At 54.0% G+C, this 6,000-nt stretch overlaps 1 long non-coding RNA gene across 2 annotated transcripts in view; it reads right to left on the bottom strand.

Moving 5' to 3' along the window:
- Positions 1 to 2,631: 2,631 nt before the first annotated feature.
- Positions 2,632 to 6,000, bottom strand: part of LOC115865070 (uncharacterized) — a 38,003-nt gene continuing 34,634 nt past the window's right edge. For both annotated transcript variants that reach the window (XR_004044248.2, XR_009563331.1), the window contains exon 3: positions 2,632 to 3,199. This is a non-coding gene — a long non-coding RNA (uncharacterized lncRNA). The remainder of the gene's footprint in view (positions 3,200 to 6,000) is intronic.

Genomic DNA, 6,000 nt, shown 5'->3' with positions numbered 1-6,000 from the left:
CCAAGGCCCCCAAAGGGATGATGACTTGCCAAAGCCATACAGTCAAGCCTGAGATTGACCTTCCCGCCCCGAGGCCTGGCTCTGGCCCACAGGCCCCTGCCCGCTGATTCTCCATCGGGCCATCCAGGGCAGCTCGGGTCCGACTTCGCCCTAACATCCTTCTCATCTTCCCTGCAACCTCTTTGATGAAAACCTAATCACGCCCACCCAAAAGTCGACATCGAAATTACTGCCGAGCCCTTGACTTGAGGTAATTAAGAGCATTTTGGGACGCCTTGCTTGATTAAAAGCAGCTCATCCACTCAGAATGAAAATTCAGGAGGCAAATTGCTTTTGTTGCTGCCACGATGCTATTTTAAACCCACGCGCTCTCGAGCTAATAACGGCCCGTAACTCGTCACTCGGGCTGTCGGCCCGCTCTAGACGCATTTGCATGGCTCTCCACGGCTGTTTACAGCCGTCACTCCACCAATCCTGGCACCCAAGCCTGGAGGGACCCCTGTCAAAGCATCAAACCCAGGGGGATCTGGGCAGCTCTGGATGTTGCCCCCAAACCTGTCCCCATCTCAGGGGCACCCCTCGGTTTGCCTGTCCCCACTGCCCATCACAGCCCTTCCCCTGTCTGCCTGAATCCCAACCTCTGCTCCTCCCTGGTCTCCCTGCCTCCAATCCCAAGCCTTCCCATCCATCCTCCCCAAAAAGGCTCCTAAAATCTGATCCGGCTACTCACTCTCCATCTTCACCCAACTAAACTCCCTGGACCCTTTGAGACTCAGCTTAGAAGTCACCCCGAACTCCAGGCCGGCTCAGGGGCTTCCCCGGGCTCTTTCAGCTGCCTGCATGCTTCCCATCAGAGCTCTCTTCACCCAGTGGCGACTACCCAGTCACGTGTCCATCTCTGGACTGTGAGCTCTAGGAGGACAGGGCAGGGTCTGTCTTTGTCACTGCTGTGTCCCCAGCACTCAGGTCAGGGCACTGAGGGGGGAGGTAGATACTGAATGAATGAATGCATGCATGCATTGGGGCAAGAGGTGCTAGGGACCCCATGGATCTCGAGACATCAGGCCCTCAAACAGCCCCTGTCTCTGCCCTGAAGCTCACCATCCCGCAGGCCTGGAGCCCTCACTCTCCTTGCTTTGGTCCCTCCTTCCCCAACCAGGGACCAGACAGGATCCCCCCTCAGAGCCTCAGCTGGAAGCTGATTGCATTATTCCTCCATCAAAGGAAGGGCCAGCTCCTCAGTCCAGGTCACAGCAGGTGGGAATTTTCCATCCACCCCCAGGGTAAGGGAGGGGTGGGGGCTCCCCTTCTGCAGAGGCTGGTGGCAGGGGTGGGGAGTGAAGTTCCAGCCAAGAAGGGGTCAGAGCTCCAATGGGAAGTCCCTCCTGCAGTCTCACCTTGGGCCGGGAAGTGTCTGGTCTCATAGGTCATGATGTGTCCAGCTACCGGGAGGGTCATAGATACAACTTGACAATACTGCCATAAAATTCAGAGGACCAGTGGACAACATCTGTCAGTGTTTTCAAACCATGGGCACGTGCTTTGGCCTAACCAAGTCACTTCTAAGAATTAATAATAATGGAAAGCAGGGACCTCCCTGGCGGTCCAGTAGTTAGGACTCCGTGCTTCCATCGCTGGGGGCATGGGTTCGATCCCTGGTCGGGGAACTAAGATCCTGCGAGCTGCACAGCCAAAAAAAAAAAAAAAAAAATTAAAATAATAATAATAGTACTGATGAACCTAGTGGCGAGGCAGGAATAAAGACGCCGACGAAGAGAACAGACTAGAGGGCGCAGGGGGGCGCACTGACATATACACGCTACCAAATGCAAAATGGATGGCTAGTGGGAAGTTGCCGCACAGCACAGGGAGATCAGCTCGGTGCTTTGTGACGACCTAGAGGGATGGGATAGGGAGGGTGGGAGGGAGGCTCAAGAGGAAGGGGATGTGGGGATATATGTATACATAGAGCTGATTCACTTTGTTGTACGGCAGAAACTAACACACCATTGTAAAGCACTTATACTCCAATAAAGATGTGAAAAAAAAAATAATGGAAAGCAGTGGTTTTCATCTGGGGGCAATCCTGCACCCAGGGGACACTGTGAGGCAGGAGACAGATGGGCCCCCAGGGCAAATGGTTTGAGTTCGTTCCTTGTGGACTGATACTCAGACGGGAATAACAGGACAATTGAGAGAGGAGGCTGGGCCCTGCCCAGATAGAAGATAAGAGACCACATATTCCTCATTCTTGAAGTCAGGAGACATCCCGACTACACATGCACAGAAAGGCTCCTGGGAGGTCAAAAGGGGAGTGATGCTAAGTGATGGTAACTAATGCTCACTACCCATAGGCCTCTTCGGTTGAATCCATCTTGGCTAAGAGATGCGCGCTCACACGTGGGAAAATCCTGAGATATACCAAATACGGACTCTGAACCAGGCAAATCAAAATGATTGGCCAAAGGAAACCTGGAAGAAACGCCTCATAAAAGTGATTCAAACTACCAAGAGGGTGCGACTCTCTCTCTGAGCCCGCCCGTGTGTCTAGCCACACGTACTGCACTCTTCTTTTCCTTTAATAAATACTTTACTTGTTTCACTACTTTCCATCTTTGTGGGAATTCTTCTTCTGCAAAGCCATAGCGCCAGGGCCTCGTCACCGACCACTGGTCTAGTGGCTAGGATTCGGTGCTCTCACCGCTGTGACCTGTCACCGGCCAGAAACCAAAACCCTGCTTCAAGCTGCTGTAGGCCGAGGCCGCCCGAGATCAACCGGGCGTTATCACAGATACATCTGTGGTTGTCACAACTGCGGGTGCTCCTGGCACCAAGTGGGTGGGGGCCAGGGAGCCGTCGAGAGACCCCTCTGCTGTCCTCCTCACGTCCCTGCAGCTCCCAGGGCAGCTGAGCCCCACGGGCTAGGTCCCTTCGGGATGCAGGAGGCCGTGGCTGAAGCTTAACTTCCCTATTGTGGCGCTGAAAAGGGAGCAGGTGTTGGCAGCTTTGCCGAGGAGGCCCCGCTCGGCCGCCTTTGTGATCTGAGCTGCTAGAATCCTCGCTCGAAGCGGCCTCCATTCAACCCGCTGAATTCCACAATCCGCCTGAAAATCTCCCATTCTGCCCGGCCGGCCTGGAACGCGGTGGCTTTGTTCATCTTTCCTTGGCCTCCTCTGCCCTTCATCGCTTCTTCCCTGAGCTGAGAGGAGGGAAAAGGAGGGTGAGAATAAAGAGAGGGAAAAATAAAAGAGATTTGCCAAGTGTTCGGCGGAGGTTTGCATTGAAGGGGATTCTCGCCTGGCGCTTTGAGATGTTGACAAAGACGGGCGGGGCCCTAGGCGGGCTGGCTTGGCCAGGGCAGCCGCATTGAGATATTCACAAATACAAATTCATCGGGACTGTCTTTGTAATGGTCTGGCTGCCAGACGTCCATTAACCCGTGCCAGGGTGACTACCTTCCGCACTCCCTCCTCAGGCCCAGAGAAAGAAGGGAGGCTGGGGAAGGGGTTGGTACGATCCCAAAGTTGAAGTGGGAAGTGGGAAGCAGAGACCACCTGGTAGCCAGGGGCCCCTCTCTCTTTGCCTTGCTGTGTGACCTTGAGGAATCCACTTGCTGTCTCTGTGCCTTGTCAGTAATCAGACCTTTAGGTTCCCTCCGTGGTGGAATGTAGGATCTGGGAGCTGCTCAGAGGGTGGAAGGTGCTTGCCAAAAGTCACCCAGCCGTCGGGAGGCGAGCTCCTAGTACAGGGGTCCTCTCCAGAAGCTGAGAGGAGAGGAGAGCCTCAGAGGCTAGTCAGGGTATCCAGAGGGAGGACCCTAGCCACCATTCCAACGTCATCCCAAGGCAAATCCCCAGATGGCCTCGGGAGCTTCCCCTCTCCATTCTGGGCCTTTTCTGTAATAATAATCCATCTTAGGTATGTTGTTTAATTCAGACCAAAATATTGACTGAGCTCCTACTATGTGATGGTTTGTGCGTGGGGCGCTGGGGACACGGCAGGTGCACTCAGCCCTCCCGGGGCTCACAGATGGTCACATGACCAGGCAGCTCCGGTCCCAGGGTGATGAGTGCTGTTGGCTGCACCCAGAGTAACCTGAGTAATCAGAGACCGTTTCTTGGAGCAGGAGGTGTCTGTCCCGCCAGGTCTTCTGAAGGCTGTAGGTGGCTGGACTCAAAGTCCACATTAGCCGCATCACAGGACACGTAGCCAAGCCTGGCTGAGGTTGTTTCTGTCTCTGAGGCTCTCCACCATCCCAGAGGGTTGGGATCAGAGCAGATCAGGTGACCAGCACCCACTGCCCTTACACACACACACACACACACACACACACACACACACACACACACACACACACACACACGACTTTTACACTGAGACGTGTCAAAATAAAAGCTGCGAGCCTTCAGGGATGTTACCAAGCAAAAGGGCTTGTATCCATGGAGAGGCTGTTTGGAGCTGCCTGATGTATGCGTCTCCTGGGCTGGTGTAACCGATGACCACAAATTTAGTGAAGCACTTAGCAAAGCCGCACAAATTTATTGCCTGACAGTTCTGGAAGTCAGATGTCCCGCATGGGTCTCACTGGGCGAAAATCAAGGCATGGGCAGAGCTGATCCTTCCGGAGGCTCCAGGAAGCCTTTTTTTGCCCATGCTGCAGCGTCACATCTTCCAGGAAACCCACTCCAATCTCTCCTGTCTCCTCTTTGATTCTCACAGATACCAGGCACCAACCTGCCTCAGGGCTTTTGCACTTGCCATTTCCGCTTCCTGAAACACCCTCCCCTACTTCTCTATATGGTGCTTTCCCGTCTTTTCCAGCTTCTAGAGGCACTCGCATTTTTTGGTTCGTGGCCCCGCCCTCCATCTTCAAAAAGCTTCACTCCAGCCTCTGCTTCTGTTGTCACGTCTCCTTCTCTGGCTCTAACGCTCTGCCTCCCTTTTATAAAGACCCTTGGGATGACGCTGGGTCACTCGGATAATCCAGAATCATCCCCCATCTCAGGGTCCTTAACTTAATCCCATCTGCAGAGTCCCTTTTGCCATGGAAGGTAACATAGTCACAGGTTCCAGGGAAACCAGGATTCTGACTACCACACCCGCCCCCTGGGGGTCATGGCCCAGAGGGGTCAGAATAGAGGATCTGGGCAAAGTCCTGGCATTGGGGGGGATCTCAGTTTCCCCATCTGTCAACTGGGAATCAATCACAGGCCTTGAGGGACTTCCCCGGTGGTCCAGTGGGTAGGACTCTCCACTCCCAATGCAGGGGGCCCGGGTTCGATCCCTGGTTGGGGAACTGGATCCCAAATGCATGCCGCAACTAAGAGTCCGCATGCTGCAACTAAGAAGTCCACGTGCTGCAACTAAGAAGTCCGCGTGCCACAACTAAGACCTGGCACAGACAAAATAAATTGAAAAAAAAAAATTTCCTTATTTAAAAAAAAAAAATCACAGGCCTTGATGCTGAGGGTTGGAAAGTTTGGCTCAGGCATTGAAAACCGAATACTCAGCAACGGCCAATACTAAGCGTGGCCCCTGGACCCGTGGGCATGATGGTGGATAGTAAACATGGGGGAAAATCAGCAAAACATTGATGGAAGGGAGCATAGTGGGGGGCTAGGGAAGGCTTCTCTGAGGAGGGGACCTACGAGCAAAGCACCATATAGAGAAGTAGGGGAGGGTGTTTCAGGAAGCGGAAATGGCAAGTGCAAAAGCCCTGAGGCAGGTTGGTGCCTGGTATCTGTGAGAATCAAAGAGGAGACAGGAGAGATTGGAGTGGGTTTCCTGGAAGATGCGGGGCTGCAGCATGGGCAAAAGTTGGGAGTCTGACGAGCCTAGCGGGAGGGAATGGAGAAGGCCAAGGGCGGCTGGTGAACAGAATGGAAGGTACAGAGGTCGGCTCAGAAAGCTCCAGCATTCGGAGCCTTGACTTTGCCCTGGGAGCCCAAGGGAAAGCCCAGGAGGGTTGTGAGAGGGAAGGGAACTGCCAGGGCCCAGCAC

The sequence above is a fragment of the Globicephala melas genome, chromosome 3 (genome assembly GCF_963455315.2).
Source record: "Globicephala melas chromosome 3, mGloMel1.2, whole genome shotgun sequence".
In the NCBI taxonomy this organism is placed as follows: Eukaryota; Metazoa; Chordata; class Mammalia; order Artiodactyla; family Delphinidae; genus Globicephala; species Globicephala melas.
The sequence above is the reverse complement of the archived record's forward strand: the minus strand, read 5'-3'. Positions and strand labels throughout refer to the sequence as shown.